At 43.4% G+C, this 21,268-nt stretch overlaps 1 protein-coding gene across 1 annotated transcript in view; it reads left to right on the top strand.

Annotated features, from left to right (window-relative positions):
* ASB9 (ankyrin repeat and SOCS box containing 9) overlaps positions 1-128 on the top strand; it is a 100,280-nt gene extending 100,152 nt beyond the window's left edge. The window contains exon 5 of the transcript XR_009743369.1: positions 113-128. The gene's annotated coding sequence lies outside the window, so the exon portion shown is untranslated. The remainder of the gene's footprint in view (positions 1-112) is intronic.
* Positions 129-21,268: the final 21,140 nt, after the last annotated feature.

The following is a 21,268-nucleotide window of genomic DNA, read 5'->3' as shown; positions in this document are numbered from 1 at the left end:
ATTAAAAAATTAGTGGAAAATATCAGAGCTTTGCATAGCGAAACATATGAGAAGATGTGTTCATAGAATCACAAAGTGGTTTGGGTTGGAAGGGACCTCAGAGATTATCTAGTTGCAATCCCCCTGCCATGGTCAGGGACACCTTCCACTTGACGAGTTTGCTCAAGGCCCCATCCAACCTGGCCTTGAACACTTCCAGGGGCATCCACAACTTCTCTGGCCAACCTGTGACAGTGTCTCAACAGCCGCAGAGCGAAGAATCTCCTCCTTATATCTGATATCCCCCGTTTCAGCTGAAAAACATTACCTCGCTGTCCTATACCTACAGACCCTTATAAAATGTCCCCCTCCAGATTTCAGGCCCCTTTAGATACTGTAAGGCTTCTCTAAGGTCTTCTCTGAGCCTTCTCTTCTCCAGACTGAACAACCCCAACTATCTCAGCCTGTCTGGAGAGGTGCTTCAACCCTCTGATCTTCTTCATAGCCCTCCTCTGGACTCACTCCAGAAGGTCCATGTCCATGTGTTCCCTCCTTATTTCTCTTACTTCATACATTATTATCATCACATGAATGCTTGAGAACATAAATACTTTCAATCTGACAAGGGCCCTGTGCAGTGGGGATGGGGAGCCCTTGCCTCAGGGCCAGGGCCTGGTCTGGGAGCTCTGCTCCGGCTGCCTCGGTGGTGGCAGCTTCGGCACCAGGCAGAGCCGATGAGAGGGGAGGCTGCAGCGTGGAGCTCGGGGTGCAGAAAGAGCCTGCACGGGTCTCGTGAGGCGAGGGTGCACAATGGGCAGGGCTGCGCTCGGTCCGCAGTGGTGGAGGTCCTCCTGCACTGGGGGCTGAGCTGCGGGGCACTGTCAGTAGCTGAAAGGTGTCAGGGAAGCTGAGGGAGCTGGACTGCTTGCTCCGGGCCCAGACTGGGCAGGGGCCTCAAGCGTCCCTCATAGCGCACACAGAAAAGGAGGAGGGCAGTGATCCCGGGAGCTGGGAGCTAGTAACAAAAACAAAAACAAACCAACCAAAAAAAGGAGGAAGAGGTGATTGTGCTGCTGTAATCAGCAGCGGTGCAGGCTCACCTTGAGTACTGGGTGCAGTTCTAGGCTCTACCATTTAAGAACATGAAGGTCCTTGAATGCGTCCAGAGGAGGACAGCAAAGCTTGCGACTGGGCTGGAAGGCATGGATGGCAGCAGCTTCCTGTGAGGAGCTCCTGAGGACACTGGGTCTGCCTAGTGTGGAGGAAAGGAGGCTGAGGGGTGACCTTTTTGCTCTCTACAGCTCTTCCCAAGGGGAGGAAATGGAGAGGGAGGTGCTGATCTCTTCTTGCTGGGATCCATTGGCTAGGACGTGTGGGAATAGTTCAGAGCTGCGCCCAGGGACCTTGGAAAGCATTTCTTCACCTAGAGGGTGGCCAAAAACTGGAACGGGCTTCTTAGGGAGATGATCAATGCCCTGTGCCCATCAGTGTTTCAGAGGCGTTTGGACAACGCCCTTAATAACTTTTGTCCAGCCCCAAAAGTGGTCAAGCAGTTGGACTTGATGATCACTGTTGGTCTCTCCCAACTTCAGTTTTTTTCTCCCTAGTTCCTTCTTTCCCTAAGAGTATATGCTGAGGAAATACTGGATGACATTTCTTCCCAGCCCTGCACTGTATCCATGGCAGAACGGACTGAATGGGGACCATGTCCCATCACAGGCATTGGCTCTGTCATTCTGTGGGAAGGAGGCCTGTGCCTTCAGATGGGGGTGTGAGATGTAGATTGTCTCTGGATGATTTGCGTGTCTGAACAGATTTGCAAAAAACCCGTGTGAGCTGGTTTTTGAGCCTTCTGTGTTCATTCAGTTTATTTGGGTTTCCGCAGGGTACCAAAAGACCACATCTGTGACATCTGTGAGGCTCAAAGATCAAGCCCTCAGCCTGAAGGAGGATGTGTTTCTGAACTAAATGGCTGCAAATCTTTCTTATGCGGGCAATCCCTGCTCATGTCCTTGTGATTTCCACCACCTCCCAACCCCACCCCTACCCCAAACACTGGTTTGTCAAAATGCCTGAGTTCTTTCTCTTGGAGATACATAACAAAACACAAGAGCCTGAGAATGATGTCACTCTGTCAGGGCTCCATCTGGCCCAATACTCTCTCACCAGAGGAAACCCATACGTGTCTAAAGAAGAGTATATGAAGAGTGCAGTTCTACTGTCAGGCTCCAGAGGGTGTTCACAAGCCTCACCACCTGGGACCAGCCTCCCTTGGGACCTGCACTCTAGATAACCCCTCAGACCTACGTTAGAGCTTGTCATGCGGAACTATGTGCATAACATATAATAGCTCTTCTGTTCTGTTCAATTCCATTCCACCCCCTTCTGTTCTTTTGGATTCCACTCCATTTCATTCAATTCCGTTCCCTTCCATTCCCTTCTCTTCTGTTCCATTCCCTTCCATTCCCTGCACTCACGAGTTGTATAATGATGAGACCATGATTTACCTGAAATGCCAAGGGGTTTTCAGCACCAAAAACACTTTCAAAGAGAGAAATCAGAAAGCTTACAGGTGGAAAGAGTATTTTATTTATTTATAAAGTTAGTTTAGAAGAGTTTTAAACCCCTCAGTTAAGTATCACATCAGAAGAACATGGAGCTGTTGGAACAAGTCCAGAGGAGGGCCATGAGGATGATGAGGGGCTGGAGCACCTCCCGCATGCAGATAGGCTGAGAAAGTTGGGGCTGTTCCACCTGGAGAAGAGAAGCCTGCGTGGAGACCTCAGGGCAGCTTCCTGTACCTGAAGGGGGCCTACAGGGGTACTGGAGAAGAAGTCTCCATCAGGGACTGCAGCGACAGGGCAAGGGTTGATAGGTTTAAACATAAATGGGAGAAATTTAGGTGAGATATAAAGAAGAAGCTCTTTACTGTAAGTCTGGTGAGGCACTGGAATGTGTTGGCCAAGGAAGCTGTCAATGGTCCATCCCTGGTGGTGTTCAAGGCCAGGTTGGACAGAGCCTTGGGAGACATGGTTTAGTGTGAGGTGTCCCTGCTCATGGCAAGGGGTTGGAACTAGATGAGCTTAAGGTTCTTTGCAACCCTAGCTATTCTGTGGTTCTATATGCAGAACGTTGCATAGCTTTCTGTTGTATTGTGTTCCATTCCATTCCATTTTATTCCGTTTCATTCCATTCCCTGCGCTCACAATGACTTGTACAATGAGGAGAATATTATTTACCTGAAATGCCAAGGGAATTTCAGCACCAAAAGCACTTTCAAAGACACAAATCAGAATGGTTACAGGTGTAAAGAGTATTTATTTGGAAATAAAGTTATTTTAATTGTCTTGGTTTAGTTTAGTGTAGCTTAGTTTAGTTAATTTTAGTCTGGTTTAGTATAGACCCTTCAGTTTAGCTGCAAAAAGCCTCCCTTGCAGCTTGACAAAGGAAAGTCAGGGCAGGAGCGGTGCCGTGGTGGTGCAAGAGAAGTGCAAGAAGAACCCAGCCAGAAAGGGCCAGGGAAGACCTGACAAGGGGTGGTGCTCAATGCTCCAGAGGACAGCAGCAAGTCCCGGGGCCACGCTGGGGCCAGCCTGGGAGTCCCGGGGCCACGCTGGGGCCAGCCTGGGAGTGCTGAAGGCTGCCTCCCCCCGGATGCGAGGCACGAGGGCCACCTGCGTGGAGCACGAGCCACTGCCTTTGGGACACCATGACCCAAAGGAGCCCCGTGAAGAGGCTGTGCTCGGCTGCGGAGGAAGGCAAAAAACCCCAGGGACACTTGCTAGTCCAGCCTGGGGGGAAAAAAGCCCTTCCCCCCCCAGCTGCAGGACACGAGGGGCCACCTTCGCGGAGCATGAGCACCAGGCAATAACACAGCCAGAAAGGACCGAGGAGCCCTGACAAGTGCTCATGCTCAGTGCTCAGAGGAAGGCAAAAAACCCCCAGGGACCGGTGCCAATCTGCCCCGGGGGAAAATTCCTTCCTGACCCCAGTGCTGGCGATCGGCTACTCCCTGAGCATGTGAGCAAGACCTGCTCCTGGTCCACACGCTGGGTATGGCTCTAAGGGGACAATGCGACACTGGCACTGCCTTTTCTGCCTCCACCTGGAGCTATCTCAGGGGCTTCCAGGTGTAGCAAAATGCCGCTGGCATGATTAACCCTGGGGGCAAGAACCCTACCTGTGCCTGGCAGTGGGACCTATAAAGCACTGGGGGAGGGCACTGGGCCATCTGTGCATCCTGTTTCTTATGGCTACACTACACTACACTATCTCCCCAGAAGATGAGGATGGCGATCTCGCCGATGACTGAAACAGGATTTCCATCCATCCATCCATCCATCCATCCATCCATCCATCCATCCACCCATCCATCCATCCATCCATCCATCCATCCAATGAGCTGTGAGTGTGGCCCCTCCAGGAGCTGGAATTGCAGCAGTGAACCTCCAGCAGCTTCGGGCAGTCTTCTCTCCTCAGCCCCTCCAAGTAATTCCACTGGTGCCTCCAGGAATTCCTCTCGGGTGCTTTCAGGCTGCCAGCTCAGTCCTGGTGGCAGTGCCAGGCACTCTGGCAATGGGACACAGGAGGATGCTGCCCTTATACTGCCTCAGAGCATTGTGATGCTGCGTTGGTGGGTGCTGGCACTATGACACGGGTGTGACGGTACCCCACAGCCCTGCCCACCGCAGCCCTGTTGCTGATGCCCCTTCACCCAGCATCCCTTGGAGAAAGGCTTTTGCTGTGCTGGCCCTGAGGCAGTGCCTTTGCCCAGGAGGCCCAGGGGGATGTCCCTGCCCACCGCGGCCACACACTGGGCACCACTGCTGGGTGTTCCTGTAAATCAATCTGTGTCTTCAGACTGAATCAATACAGGCTTTTATACCACGTACAGTCATTTGAGCTGCAGGGCACTGTCAGTAGCTAAAACTTGTCAGGGAAGCTGAGAGGGAGCTGCACTGCTTGCTCCAGGCCCAGACTGTACAGGGACCACATGCATGCCCCATAATGCATACAGAAAAGGAGCAGTGCATTAATCCAGGGAGCCGAAAGCTAGAAACAAACAAAGAAAAAAAAAACCTAAAAAACAAAAATCCACAGAAACAAAAAAGAAATCCCACAAACCAACAACCCGCTGCCCCCAAAAAATCTCAAAGAAAAACAACAACAAAATAAGGAGATAGAGGACAGTTAAAAGCAAGTAGCTTCCTCCAAAATTTCCACCCAGAACTGCCACTGCAGACGTGCAGGGGGCTAAGGAAGATACTGCCAGTGCATCAAATGAACATCCTACTGATGCACCGGTAAAGAGGATTGCTACTTGCGCCTCCAGGAAAATCTAAACCACAGGAAGTTCCACCTGAACATAAGGAAGAACTTCTTTACTGTGAGGGTGAATGTGCATTGAAATATGTTGCTCCACAACAGAGAGGTTGTGGAGTCTCCTTCCCTGGAGACATTGAAGGGCCATCTTGACACAATTCTGAGCAATGTGCTCTAGGTGACCCTATTTGAGCAGGACTAGATGACCCCAGTAGTTCCAACCTCAATCTGTCTATGATTCTGTGATTCCATGGTTCCTTTCATAGTTTCTAACTGCTATCACACCCTTCTGTGGCAGCATTTCCCCCTTTCTATGCTTCAGCCACGGAAACGGAGATAAAATGGCTTATGTTTCTGCTGTGATGAGAGAGGAGGTGCTTGGAAGGAGATTTTCTGCCTGTCACCTGTGTAAGGAGTCCTCTATGCTTTGATAACTATGGGCTAAAATTTAGAAAAGTCACAAAATCTTTAATGGAGTCTTGCCAGAAGCATTTCACACAGCTCTCACCACAGGGATTTTAACTGTTCATCAGAGAGCAACCCCAGACAAGTCTTGGGAGAGGTGTCAGTAACTAGCTTCCCCTCTTATTTGCCTTCGGTATGACTCACTGCATTACCATAAATCATGCCCTCAGCTTCAAATTATAAAGCATTCAGGAAAAGTATGTCCTAATCTAGCAAGAAGTGTGGAACTTAACAACTTAATTCATTTATATTTATCAATATGGCATTGCTCTGCCAGGAAAAAAATAAAAAAATAAAGAGGAAAAGGAAGAAAAAAGGAGAGAGGGAAAAAAAAAAAGAGAAGCCGTTAGCAGAATCTCTTAAAGACATGAAGAAAAAAAAAAAAAAAAAAGGCAACCTCTAGAAAAGAAATTATGTGGAAAGAATCCTGGATTCAAATGGGCTTTCTTCTCATTACCTTGAACCTTTCATCTTCCATTAGACTTCTGCAAAGTGAAAGAAGGGTTTGAATGAACCTTTTAAATCAGTGGTAACCTTTTGCATCTGCTTGGAATAGCTGTGAACAGCTGCTAAATTACTGCAGACACTACTTTATTATTGCCACTAAGAATATCAGAGCAGTTTGCTGCATATGCAAATCAATTCAGAAATTATATTAGCAAATGAAATCCTGTTGTTTTCATAAATTTCCACACATATTAAATCATTGATTTCATTGCTTTCTAGACATTTCCAGAAGACATAAAAATAAGAGTGAATTCAGGCAGGTAGCCCTTTTTCCATTGTTCTGGAAGTGAATTAGAACACAATTTAGTGAGTTAAACAATTTAAAAAAAAAAAAAAAAGAAAAAGAAAAAGAAAAAGAAAAATCAGAAGTGCGGGAGTGCTGTGGAAGTCCTTGAAGGTCATGTCTGAGCTAGTAGTCTTCATATGCACACACCAGTTTGTGATTTACTTGCACACTGCATTGCTAAATCCCTTTTATATGACCAAGTCCTTACAATACGACTTTAAGTGCATATGCTGTCTCTAAGCCCCTTGCCTCACAAATCCCCATTACTTTCCAGAATACAAGAGGCTATAGCAACCATGACATGATGATTCCCTCATGCATGTGGTGACTCCTAAGATCCAAAATAAAATTGCAGTCTGCTCTGCCCTGCACTTTCCTACATGTACTATCCCTCACAGATTAGTGCCACCTGTAGACTTAATAAGCATATTATCTTTCATCCTCCAGGTCACTACTGAAAGTCTTAATACCAGATCCAAGACAGGCCAAGGTAGGGCATTGCTGCCCTGTATTTGACATTGTGCTACTGAGAATAACTCAGTAGGGTTTTGTACCTGTGCAGCAGAAGCTTCTTCTAAGCCATGGCTCTGGCTCCCTAGACTCCTTCTGAGATGGCATATGACACCTGCCTTCTGCCTTCAGTCTACAGATGTCTCCAGATTTCATGTCTGGCATGCAGGGTTCATCTGCCTTCTGTTGCTGTAGCAATGTGTGTGTCCTACCAGTGTCCTATTCCTGAACAAAGTTTACAAGCCCTGCCAAAGTGCCCAGCTCACCTTCCATCCTCTTCCACGGACTGACATTTCCTGAAATTCCAGAGTAGCTTTTTTATATTTCTGAAATTTTCACTATTTAATGCTGATTCTGTAACAGTTGTGGAATCTCACACTTTTCTAACTCTATATTCATTGTTTTGTCTGTATTGCAGTACCAACTGTGTGTACATTAAGATTAATCCATGCTGCATAGACATGACCAGGGCTCATCCAACTTTGCTGTCCAACCCTCTCCTACTTGCACCTACATTTCCAGGAAAAAGAAGTCCTGGGAATTAAGTCAGAAGAATTTTAAAATGAGCTCTACCAGTACCTTGACCTGGAAAATAAGAGGACTAGGATAGTCCTAGCCCTAGCTAGGAAGCTAGGGCTTCCTAGCAGATGAGTCTATATGTGACCTAGGAGAATGTACTATGGATTAAACCCCACTCTCCCAGTTATGCGTAGACACAGAATAAAAAGACAAACTCTTCCCCAACTGTGTCTATAGAGTCTTCCATTACTCTATTCTGTAACACACTCGTAAGAGAGAAAGCTTTACATCTGTAGCCTTCTTTTCTTGCTATAATTAATTCACAAGTTTTGCTTCAATGTTTTTTTTCTGCTATTGGAATGCTTTTCAGCTCAGAGCTTATAACTTGAGGATTCATGCCAAATGTTTTTTGCTTTCTAAAAGCACATTGTCTGTAAGACAACTGGCAGATATCCCTCAGGATGAAGGCTGCCACAAGTGTTCTGATCTGTTCCAAACCTTTTCCTGCAAGTCATTTATTTCAGACAATTCGCTTTTCATCTGTCATAAAGCAGAGGAAGTCTCTGCATTTAAGGGTCAGCCAAAATAATGTTGAATTGGGTTTTGCAGCATTTATTGCTGTGCACTGTAGCAGACAAATGACTTTGTTATTCTCTGTTGTAAGTGAATGCCCTTTAGATACTCATGCAGATGTTAAGAACCCTAAAGACAATTGAACAGTAAAGCTGCATGGGCATCGCACGCCAACTACGCAAAAGAGGGTCCTGAATATTTAAAAACAAGAATGGAAAGGGAATTAAACCTCAGCTTGAACAAGGAGTGTTTCTGTACTAATCAAAACAGATAACTTAGCTAGCTGACAGAGAACTGGTGGGTTTTTTGTTGCTTAATTTTTCCCTGGAAGATCTGTGAATTGAAACTTCTTTGGTGTATGGAAGGAGGTTAGGTACAGCTTCCACTGGGAAGGTCCCAGAGTCTGTTCTTGGGTCCCCACTCGGATGGGAAGGGCTGGACACACTGAGACCACCCTGAGGGATCTCCAAGGAAGTACTGAATGATCCAGCTCTGCAGGTAGGAGCTGTATGAACCCACTGGATAGGGGCCCCAGAAGTCCCCTTGCTGTAGTGTGTCTGAGAGCTGAGGTAGGACCTATTAGCTGTGCTGTGCAGGCGTGCCCACTTAAACTAACTTGAGTGTGGTGCTCTACTGCATGACCAGGACTTTGCCTCATCCCAAGAAAGGAAGGTCAAATGGAAGTTTGAAATTTCAGGTTCAAGAGCTTTTTAGTTATTTCCCAATTCCTGCCATATCTGCTCTAATTTTAAAAGATACTTTTGTGTACTCTGCCCCAATAGGAGACTGGCCACAGCCTGAAATTGAGGACATTTATAGGTGACCTGTAACTATCTCTTAACTTATGTACCACTTGCTGTCACTATTATGGGCCTATATTCATATTTCTTACTAAAAATATACACACTTGTTTTGATCTGAGAAAATCAATGACATATTGAGAGGCTATTAGCAGATCTACACTTTCCAGTCAAATTGCTTTTATTTTTGATGTATGCGAAAAAAGGCAATAAAAATCAGCTTCATGGAAAAGCTGTTATCTTTTATCTGTCATATGATGCCATACCGAGATTATTCCCCCAAGCAAACTATCTCCTAGCAGAAAACTACTTGAAGATCTAAGCTATTAACACATGTACACATAAGTTGCATTAAACTTTCCAGATACAGAGAAAGCATCCAACGGAGCAAAGCCCCAGAGCTGAGTTATTAGTTTCATCCTTGTTACAAAATTAGTTCCATTATTATAATTTTCATATTTCCATATATTTGTCTTGTGAATTGTCCAAGGAAAGGTGTTTCATGTGGTTCCCTAAAACTCGTCCTGTTTTCCTGAAACCCACATTCTCACAGTGCAGCAGATATACACAGTCAAGTGCAGCAGATATACACAGTCAAGTGCAGCACACTGATGAAAGAAAGAAAACAACTGCTAAACCTGCATAATGTATAAAGCAATAAATACCTGTTTTGCAGTTCCCTATACCTGAAGAACCAGAGATGCAGGTTTTGCACTGGTCAAGACTTGCTAACATGTTAGGCAGATTCAGTCTCAAGGATAATTTTTATATTGATGACTACAGATGAATTTGAGCTTGTTGGCTTTCCTACAACAGAGGACTACTGCAGTAAATCAGTACCGAGTTACCATAGTGACCCATTACACACAGGGGAAGTAAATTTCTCTGCACTTATTTTTGGACGTTTCTGTAAGGCTATATAGTCAAAAAAACACCAGCCTTATAACTGGTGTATGCTACTCACTTCTTCACTGTGCAATGGAGAAACACCAGCATGACCAGGACATAACGCATCAAGGCATCTCAACGAGGGAATTGTATTTTGGTGTTTAACTGAGTGTGTTATTAGTATCAAGCAAGCTGTGGCTAACTTTCAGAGCTTCAGTATGACAAGTTATACGCTTAAATGTCTTGCAAAAACTTTGTTCTGGTCGCTCCTTCCTTTGTATCACATCCAATAAAATCACAATATCTCACATTTTTCAAAAGCTGTTTCTTCTTTGAATAGGTTTTAGCATGAGTTAATAGGACTGTCATCCCCCATCTCTTTTTCCTGGCCTCAGTATTTCAGGTGATCGTGAGTTCCAGCATCCATGTAGCTTTCCTTTTCAGTACAAATATTTCATTCACTGGGCATTTTCTTTCTTCCCTCCCTATTCACACCCAGGTCTGACTGTGGCAAGAAAGTTAGACAAATGGCAATAAGAAGTGCTTCTGGGTGAATGTCTCAGCACTTGTGCTTCTACGCCCAGGCGGCTTCCACTCTGCAGCACTGGCAGAGCAGACCTTTCATACTAGCCTGTGGGAGACGCTCAGTGTGCTAGGATGAAGCCAGAGTGGTGTTATTGCTAACATGCAGTGTGACCAGTGCTGTGGTCCTGGCTGTTCACCCACATGCCTTTCTTCTCCCAGCATGGAGAGAGAAGCTGCATAGCCACCCTGGCATTCCTAGGAAAGAAGAGGGCTGGAGCCTGGCTTGCTTCCCTTTCCTCTTTCTTCTGCAGCGTGGGGGTCTTATTTCTGCTGCTGGGGTTCAGTACTTATGCCTGGCACAGGACAAGGGTGACAAGGGCAAAGAGGAGCAGAGCTTGATCATGACTGCCCATCTCAGAGATCCAAGTGTTTCCTGAACAATTCCTGTGCATGATATTTGGCACTGAGTCAAAATCAGTGTGTTTATCACTCATCCCCGGGGCAGCAACATTCAGGTTGTCTGCTGGAAAAGTCTGAACCAGCCCCTTTTCAGCCACCTTAGTCCATGTTGCTCCTCCCCAACAGGAGCTGCCAAATTCACATTACTTTTACAACCCCCTCTCCCAGTTGCCACTTAAAACTGCTGTATAATTCCTTTCATCAGGGAATATAAAATAAATCAGGCAGTAGTGAGCCACCACCCATTCCTCTCCCCATCCACTTCTCAAAGGGTTAACTTAACATTTAAATCTGGTGCCATATACACATAAAATCTACTCTAACACTGAAATTACTTACAGTTCACACAGAGGTGAGAGGACAGTTTGGGCATATTTCATATATACACACAGTTGTCGAGGTTAAAGTAACCCAAGGGCAACAATTATGCTATTTGAAGCATATATGACTGATCAGATGCAACTCTTTCTCACCTTTAGCTAATACTGGTGCCAATCTGGGTGTTTTCTTACAATTATATGTAATAACAGTGCCACAGTCTTGAAGGGCGGTTAAGTTAGACACAACAACCAAGTTGCTAGTGTATGACTCATTATGTTGTGACTAGAGAAGCCTGTGAACATCTTGTATTAATTTTAGTAATTTAGAATTTATCTTCAAAAACAAAACAAAACAAAAAAAAGATTTCTGAATGCAGATGCAGTCTAATGACCCTTTCACTAATTTTTGGATTTGCTTAAAAGCCTTGCTCGGCTCCTTTATATTTTAAAGACTACACATGTTCAATTGAATGCGAAACTGACAGCAAGACCTTCAGAAAAAATACAGGCTTTGATGTGAAGTGAAAGAGACTTCAGCCCAGTTAAATTATTTCCCTTTTACACCTGCTTTAATGTTTTCAGAATAAAGCCCACTGTCCTTAAAGGATAACATAAGAAAGCAAAAGATGTCAGGCTCTGGAAAAAATCATTTTTCATTGGGAGGAAAAAGACTGTACCTTAAATTTACCCTTCCAATCAATAACAGCTCCTTGACTGTGCTTTTCTGTGTGCTTGCTTAGGCATGAGATGTATATAAAACATACATTTAAAGGCATCGTTTGCCCTTAAATTAATGCAACAGGCTAAAAGTCCTAGTCATCAATAAGAATAATGTCTTACCTGCCACCCCTGGGAATTGTTTTGACTTGAGATCAAGCTTTGATTTATACATCAGAAGACTGCACAGCACCTATGCTTCTGTTTGTGTACCATGTCATCTAATGAAACTCTCACCTCCAAGTCAAATACTTACAAGTGAAACTGATGCCAAGGTTTGGGACCAAGCCAGCTTTTTGATACAGCACTAGAAACTTATGTGGAGACAACTGAAGCTCATCCAGAGACTAACTATATGATCACATTGCCTTTAGTTCTTGTTTCATAATGCAGCAGAAAGTTCTTCCAGCATTTCTGAGCAATATGGGTAGAATTCCTCTTTTGCTAAAGGGGATTTAAACTCATTTCTCACATGCCTTAAGCATTAGGGTACATCACAGTCTAAGCATGATGTATCTCTGAATTCCTTCAACCAAAGTTGCTGCGTTTTATTTTATTGGGCCAAGGACAGATTGTTACTTTATCTGATTGTTGATCCAGTGCAATATCTCTTATCAGCAGACACCTCATTGCTGTCAAACCTTCTGTGTCTTCTTGCAGTCTGGCTTTATGTTAAAGAAAACTCTCTGTGACCTGCTCCTTCAAAAAAACCCACACTACTTGAAATGTGGGATTAGTGTACAGTACACCTGAAGAAGAAAAGAAATTTGAAAGCAATTCATATTCTCTCATCTAATAGCAATATAATATATAATGCCTGAAATCCCCTGGAAGAAGAGAATAGAGTAATAATGAATAGAATGGACTGATAAAGGCCTCACTGCTGGGTTAGCAAAGTCAGATAGGTAGGTGACAGTGCCTATCCAAACCCCTGAAAGAAAAGTTGGACAGGAGCTCTTATATATTAGTGCAAGAGTGAATATCCTCGTTTCTTGGCTGAAAAATATCTTTTTGTGGAGTTTCACCATTTTGGTTTTCCCCTACCCTAAGACTGACTAAGAGCACAAATGCAAGAAGAGAATTTTGCTCTCTACAGCTACCTGAAATCATGATGAAGAGAGGAGGTGTCCGGTCTCTTTTCTCAAGTAACAAGAGATAGGACAAGAGGAAATGGTCTCAAGCTCCACCAGCTGAGGTTTAGACTGGATATTGGGAAAAATGTCTTCACCGAGAGGGTGATCAGGTATCAGAACAGACTGCCCAGGGAACTGGTGGTCCCTGGAAGTATTCAAAAACATGTAGATGAGGCCCTTAGAGACACAGTTTAGTGGTGGTCTTGGCAGTCCTGGGGTAGTGTTTGGACTTAATGATCTTAAAAGACTTTTCCAACCTAGTTGATTTTATGATTCTATGATTCTAAAACCATCAGTGAGAGGTGATTTATGAAGCTATTGTCTTACGGCCAAGATGGAAACAATGGAAGTCTAAATCTAAGCGTGTGCTATCATGTTACATATCTATCCAATATATCTGATGTATCTGATATACTACCAAGCACCCTATGAATGCACTGAGCAATGCATCTCACCTCACATACGTTTACATATTTATGGGTTTGGGATGATTGCAGCTTTCATGTCATGACTGAACATAAGGCTGAGATTCTTAAGATTTCTCAGTTTTAAGCGTAATAACTAAAACCAGAAGTGAGGCAGGTCTCTGCTGCCTAAGGGATTTTACTTCTTGACCAGTGCAGAGTTGTATTTGTGCTCTGTCCCTATTTTCTGTGTCTGATGCCCCTGAGCTAATGAAAAAAAAATTAAGCCAAACTGAAATTACTAGCAACTGGGGCTGATCAAATTACAAGGAAACTTAGGGTTATGGTCTATTCTGTTTTACTACATTTTGTGGATTATCATTGTTGTCTCGGGTTCAGCAGTAGCAGTCATTTTTCTCCTTCTTGGTAGCTGGTGCAGTGCAGTGTTTTGACTTTCAGCTTGGGACCAGAGCTGATAACAATGATGTTTAGCCTGGCCAAGGACTTTGTGAGCCTCATGCTCTGCCAGGGACGAGGGCAAGCTGGGAGGAAGCAGAGACAGAACACCTGACCCAAGCTAGCCAAAGAGGTATTCCATACCACAGCACGTCATGCCCAGGAGGTAACTGGGAGTGCCCCGGAAGGGCTGGGAGACTGCAGGGTTGGAGGAGGTATCAGTCAGAGCTTGGTCGGGTTGGGGGAGGGGTCGGGGGGAGTTATCAGTTGGCTGGTAGTGAGGTGTTATATTCTCTTCCCTTGTTATTTCCTTTATCATTGTTATTATCGGTGGTAGCAGTAGTGATTTGTGTTATACCTTAGTTACTAAACTGTTCTTATCTCAACCCGTGGGAGTTGCATTCTTTTTGATTCTCCTCTCTGTTCCTCCGGGAGTAGGGGGAGGGCAAGAAGGGGGGGGGAGTGAGTGAACGAGCCCTCTGCCTGCTATTAAACCACAACAATTGTAAACACACAAGATTTATATTTACTTTGATTGATTTTTAATGAAATCCATCACTTTCACAACATGGAGAGCCATTTTGGTGGGTTTACTCTATGGTATATGACCATATGGAAGAATTGCCACAGAGTTATTGGATGATGTCTGCTGCTCTCAAATCCTAAGTAGCCTTCCTTACGCACAGACTGTACAAGACCTTTTAGATGCCTGCATAAAAGGAATAGCTACAGAATGAAGAATTCACTCAGTCAATAGAGTTATTTAGTGGGATATGTTCTTGGCCTTTGATTTCAAGTCAATGAGAACTTTTTGTTCTGCATACATGGAGTCTCTTGATCAGTTGAAACCTAATTTATTCTCAAGAACTCTGGGACAGTAATGTGCGATAAATAAGCACAAGTTATAGAACAGCCTTTTGAAACCTAAATTTAATAAATCCTTTAAAGCACAATATGTATCTGAACATATGAAAAGTCTCCTTGAAATCCTTTGTTGGTCTGGGGCCCAGGAACTTGACCCAAAGCCAATTGAAGTCAACAGGACTCTTTCCAACAACCTCATTATAGCATTTTAACTCTAGCTTTGTGTGAAAATAAAAAGTGTACTCTGGTATTGAGTGATAGAACCACTGATTTGCAGTACCAGGAAAAATAGCTATATATCTCCCTTGTCTAAGGACATGCTGGCAAGCAGTCTTGGGTAGGGCACTTGTCATGTTATTTTGTAATTAATTACTTACAGTCAAGGTTTATGTCACTGTGGTTTCAGCTCTATTCAGACATTTTTATGGACATCTGAGTAGATGTTATACTTTTTATTAGGAAAAGCAGCTGCATTTGCAGAGAATTCCTGAAGAGAAATCTTTGCAAAATATACCTGATGAATTTGAAAATAAATCTAAATCACCAGCTCAAGCAGCTCATCACAAGCTTGTACAGATCAGTATACTAAGAGAAAGTTTGAGCTTCCTGTATAAGCCACCTGTTTTCAGAACCCAGATTGAAAGGAAAAATATTGTCTGTGTATACATGTCATATCATATATAAATCCCAAATCTATTCAAAGTAGTATGATTTAGACATATGTAAAGAGTATAAAGTGCTAGTGGGTGTGGATAGAAAAGTATATAATGCGAGGTTAGGATGATCATCTTGCATTTCAGTAGTGTAAAACATTTTGAAATTGAGAGACAAATATTCCTTCTTAGATACTGTGCCGTATATACCCCAAAAGAGATCTCAAAACCGAGATGTGGTATGTTCATGTCAACACTTGTATGCATTCCTGTCATCTGTGCTACCACAGCACTTGCAAACCTCCCTCCAGTCTTGCACAGGACTTAAGGTGTTAGGCACTGCTGAAATATACAACACACCAGCTCCTTTCTCAAATAATGTATCATCTAATGTGTGGCCTATATTCACCCCATCTCACTTAAGGCACAAAGACCCCCATAGGCTTCCTCTAGTGAGGTCAGAAAGACTAATACAATAGAAGATAGAGAGTTATAGTCACATACAAATACCAAAAATCCAACTAGAGTTTCCAGCTAATCAACAAGTCTGGTTTTGTAGGATGAGGATCTAATGCTGTCAAGTAGGTATGGGCTTTCCCTGAGAAGGTGGAATGCTGCTAGCAGGGCTGCTGTCTGACTAAGGTGCTTTTTTTCTTGAAGTTTCCGTTTTTTTCTTCCATTAAATCAAGCTATTATTTTTTTACCAGGTCTAGAGGAAGGAAGGAAAAAGCTGATTTTAAAGTCTAGTGCCCTTGATAAAGGAGATGAATAGGCATTTTACTGGTTTGGACAGACAAGGAAAGGATAGGTTTCAAGGGGTGGAAAGGAGGTGGGAGATGACAAATGGCAGGGAAGTAAAATAGCTCTGCAGCATTTTTTTATGCCAACAAAGGAGAAAAGTAGCTAGTAGGGTTTTTCACAGCACAAATTTGTAAAAGATAAGGTCAGCAATAACACTGAGTGGCTCCAGGTGTTAAGTATCAATGCATTTTTTACCTCAGTTCTACCATAATATGAGCACAGCCTCAGAGAAAAATCCCTTTACTTGAGTTGTGAATGAGGGTTTTTTGATCCTGAGGATTTGAATACAGCTTATGTGAAAGATTTGAAACAATAGAAACCATGAAGTGAACTGCAAAAATGAAAAAACAGACAAAATCTTACTGTTGTTATGCCAAACAGCATGTGGTTGTTGCCAGTTTCCCAAGTGGTGTGTTTGTGAGTGCACATCTTCTGCACTGTGCAAAGCCTTATGGTTGTCATTCACTCTTGCACAGGCATGAAGCATTCTACTCATTTGCACAGCAGACATAAAGCCCTGAAGTATTTTCTGGAAACCGTGTTTCTGACCTGGAGATGCTGTAACAGCATTCAGAAAAAATTGTATCTGTAGTACTAAAACTGGTTTCCAAACATCTCCTATTGTGAAACGTCAATGCAAAATGAATTAAATTAAAAGCAAGATTTAGTTTAAAAAAAACAATCCAAGGAAATGATAAGTATTTAATGACATTATGCATTTGGTTATGTAAACTGCTTCACAGCTACAGTGTCAAAGCACAGAGTAAATGAGCACAGAAGGCAATTTCCTAGATTAAATTATAATAATTATAGCAGTTCTGAACAAAATATAGGGTCTTTTTTCTTTAAAATGCAGCTTTAGATAGCACTTAAGTAGACTAAAGGGCATCTGTTACTCTCATTTCCTTAGCTGAGTATGAGAGAGCTGGAAGTGAAAATGAAAGGTAGCAAATCATACCTTGAAGATGAAATAGAGATGGCTAGAAGGGAGGAGGTAAGACATGAGGTCACTGATTTCTGCATTCATAGTTTGGGCTTTGAGATGTTCATTTACTGAATTTTTTGCGTACTCCGCAGAGCAGCACTTCAGCTACACGTGTCTTCTCTATATATGCTCAACTGACAAAAAAGAAACAAGTACAAACCTCCAACACTGTGAGGTGAATGACTCAATTGAACCACAATGTGGCAACGAAAACTGCAGGGGAACACTCTGCCCCCCACAGCAAGGCTCTGCAGCCGTGATCCCTGCCCCCCCCCCCGCACTTCTCTTGAGGGGGGACTCTTTTTTAATTCTTTTCATTTTAATTCTTTTTCTTTCCACCCTGTATGCTTGCAAATAGCACTCTCTCAGAGAGTAATACTGGGAGTAGGATCCAGTTGTCCACATATCTGAGGTACCCTAGAGTATCCCAGCTTAGCTACAGCTGCCCGTCTAGGGAAGTGTGGATCTTCCATATGTCCTGTGGCAAACCATCCAGCCTATACAGGTGTCTCAGACACCTGAGGACATTCTGCATGGCACCAGATCTTGCTTGGAAGTAGCTGGCTCACCCCACCACCTCTTATGGCCAACCGGCACAACCCACCTGTGCTGCCTCAGCTAAATGTCTCTGGACTCCTGTCATGATCTGCATCCAGGAAGCAAACCAGCTGCCCAATCTTAGATATCCAATGCCATCAGAGATGCTTTAGGGTATTACAGGCATGTAGGCAATATAGTATGGGAGACTCATGCCCTCTGGAGCGGTAGGAGTAGCTCAGGGAGAAATGGCCTACTACACAATCAGCTCTACATAACTATATTTGAATTGCTCTCGGTTGACTAAAATGAGAGCTTAGACACAATATTCATGATATACATTTAACTGTCCTAAGTTCAAGCCAAATTCTCCTGCCTGCTGTGTCTTACGTCTCCTCTCATCCACCAAGCTAGTCAATATGTCATAGAAGGCTATCAGGTTGGTCAGGAGGGATTTTGCTTTCGTAAATGCAAACTAGCTACTACCTTCTAGACCTCCATACTTTTGGAAATAGGTTCAAAATTTACCTACAGTTGCAATTGTTGCAGAATAAAAATTTTTAGTATCGACCTGCCTGAAAGACATGGATCAATGAAATAAGTGTCACAAACCTATTTTGGTCAAGAGTACCACAACTACTATAGAGTTGTGGTGGTTCAGGAACATGCCATTTATAGAGTCCTTGACTCTGCAACTAATCCCCACCAATTGTGTTAGAGGTTCAGGTTAGATACAAAGAAGTTCTTCACTGTGAGGCACTGGAACAGGTTGCCCAAAGAATCTGTGAATCTGTGAATGCTTCATCCCTGGCAGTGTTCAAGGCCAGGTTGGACAGAGCCTTAGGTGACATGACATGGTCTCGTGGGAAGTGTCCCTGCCTATGGCACAGGATTTGGAAGTAAATTATCTTAATGTCCCTTCCAACCCTAACCATTCTATGATTCTCTGTTTTCTGTTCTAAAACAATCAAGTGGAAACTGAAAATGAGCTAGAAAACCTCACAGGAGTTAGCTCTTCTGAGTTTCAACAAGCACCCTGGGACATACTAGTGGTCAGATTACTTTTAATCTCAAAGTTTGTTGAAGCCAACAAAGTAGTGAGGTACTTGTTAGTACTCCAACAACCAAGGCAACACAGAAAGCAAACACAAGATATGCAGCAGCACTTGCTAGGTGGGCTTCATACTATGCATCTCAATAGTCAAAGTATACCTGCCTCCCACACCCTTCAGAGTGCTCTTTTATCTTCTGTATCTGACTTTGAATAACTTTTAATTATATGTTTCTTGGGTTCAGCAGTAGCAGTCATTTTTCACCTTCTTAGCAGCTGGTGCAGTGCTGTGGTTTTGACTTTCAGCCTGGGAACAGCGCTGATAACACTGATGTTTTTCATTGTTGCACAGTAATGTTTACTCTGACCAAGGACTTTCTGAGTCTCATGCTCTGCCAGGGAGGAGGGGAAGCTGAGAGGAAGCAAAGACAAGGACACCTGACCCAAACTAGCCAAAGAGGTATTCCATACCATAACATGTCATGCCCAGTATATAAAATGGGGAGAGTTACCCGGAAGGGCTAGATCACTTGCTCGGGTCAGGCTGGGTATCGGTCGGCAGGTGGTGAGCAGTTGTATTCTCTTCCTTTGTTATTTCCCTTATCATTATTATTATTGGTGGTAGCAGCAGTGATTTTTGTTATACCTTAGTTACTGGACTGTTCTTATCTCTACCCGTGGGAGCTACATTCTTTGGATTCTCCTCCCCATCCCTCCAGGAAACGGGGGGAGGAAGGTGGGGAGTGAGAAAGCAGTTGCATGGTTCTGAGTTACTGGCTGGGTTTAAACCACAACACCTCCACACTAGAGTTTCCTGATATAAAGTGTGTTGCAGACTGTACGCAGACAGAAATGCCTTCACCTTGAGAAAGTATGATTTTCAATGTTTAAATGAGCATGAGTAAACAGTGTGAGCTAGGTCTTGAGTACTAACAAAAACCCAAGGATTCTTGCTATTGAGTTTATTTTTTATCAGGGGAACAGCCCTGACGATTTAATTTATCATGTCAAAAGTCTTTAACATCAATACAGAAAGAATAGTAATTTAAATCTGTCGCCGACAACTGCCCATTTTCAGCTCTAGCCAACAGTGCAGCTCAGGAAAGAAGAAATGCAAGCTGTATTGACATGAAAGGAGATCTCTTTTGTAAATTTGTGGTAAACACCTACCTCTCACCAGAAATGGCTGCTGTTTGATTTCAGACACAAGTGTCCACCTGTGCAGTGTCTAATGGAGGTTTAATTTCATCACCTTCCTTAGTAGCAAGTGGTTGTATTTTCCTGGCAATGATAACACTATTGAGTTCATTCAACAACAGGATTGACAAAATGGACTGGCTTGGAAGGGTTTCTAGGTCTAACTGACTTGAGTTTGCTGACAGATGACTCCATAGTAAACTGCTTTCACTGAGTAAACACTAAAATATGTTGGCAAAGATATGTCTGTTTCAGCAGTCAACTCAGTGATTACAGGAGGTACAACCAGAGCTATTAATTAGCTACATACAGTCAGCTAAAGCCATCAGTGTGGCTGTATAGACCCCAGCATGGTCTAACTGCCCAAGTATTTTCTTACGATGTACTCAGCATGTACAAAATCACTGCAGCTTCCTGGTTACCACTGCTGCAGGTAGCTAACTAAAGCTAGCTCAGGTATGTTTATCTAAGATGCAGTCACAGCAGGGGTGAGCACAGCCTGACAGCCATTTAACAGCATCATGGTCAGTGTGGCTTCAATATTAGCACTCCATAAAGCACTTCAGTACAGGTTGTAAATGTTTGGTGGGACAATAGAAGCCTTTGGGCTCAAAACAAAACACAAAAATCATGCAAAAATTATGGCATGATAATCCTGGGAGCCACACAAGTAACCTTCTGATCTGGGTGCTAGGACAGTTTCTCCCAGACCACCATTTCTATATGTGCAAAGCAGGAATAGAATTTACTGCCACAAGCAAGCTTTTGTGTGACTTCATTCCCTTGAGAGCTGTGAGCCCTAGAGAATGCCCTGTGAAAGCACCACAGAAATACAGTTTTGTTTATGTAGTGTATCTGAACGAAACAGTCATTCAGGGAGATATTATCTGTTTCCAATCTGAATGTGAAGAAGAAAATACATTGCCCAACAGTGAATACTGATAGAGCAGCAGGCAGCACTGTCAAAAAATTGGCAGAATATTCAGAATACATGACTGTGATGGAACACATCAGGCATGTTACCCTAATTTGTAGAGAACAACATCATGGTAGAAAATCAGCAACTTACTGGCTATGCTTAGTTTAAGAACACTTCTTTTAAATATGTGTTCTCTGGTTTTGGGCAAAGAAAATCTGTAAGAAGCAGGGCTTGCTTTCATGCCTCCTATACTTTCATGAATCTAAACACAGAACAGCAATGTTTTTCCAGAGTTACCTCTACCCCAAGCAACAAAGTCAGGCATGCAGGCTATGTTAATTTATACTAATTCTGGATGCTGAAGTGAAGTTGTACAACATTTACAAGGTATATGTTTA

The sequence above is a fragment of the Pezoporus flaviventris genome, unplaced genomic scaffold (assembly GCF_033815535.1).
Source record: "Pezoporus flaviventris isolate CSIRO_AGI_PZ_B2104156 unplaced genomic scaffold, CSIRO_AGI_Pfla_v1 ptg000015l, whole genome shotgun sequence".
In the NCBI taxonomy this organism is placed as follows: domain Eukaryota; kingdom Metazoa; phylum Chordata; class Aves; order Psittaciformes; family Psittacidae; genus Pezoporus; species Pezoporus flaviventris.
This window is presented reverse-complemented; position numbering and strand designations above follow the sequence as displayed.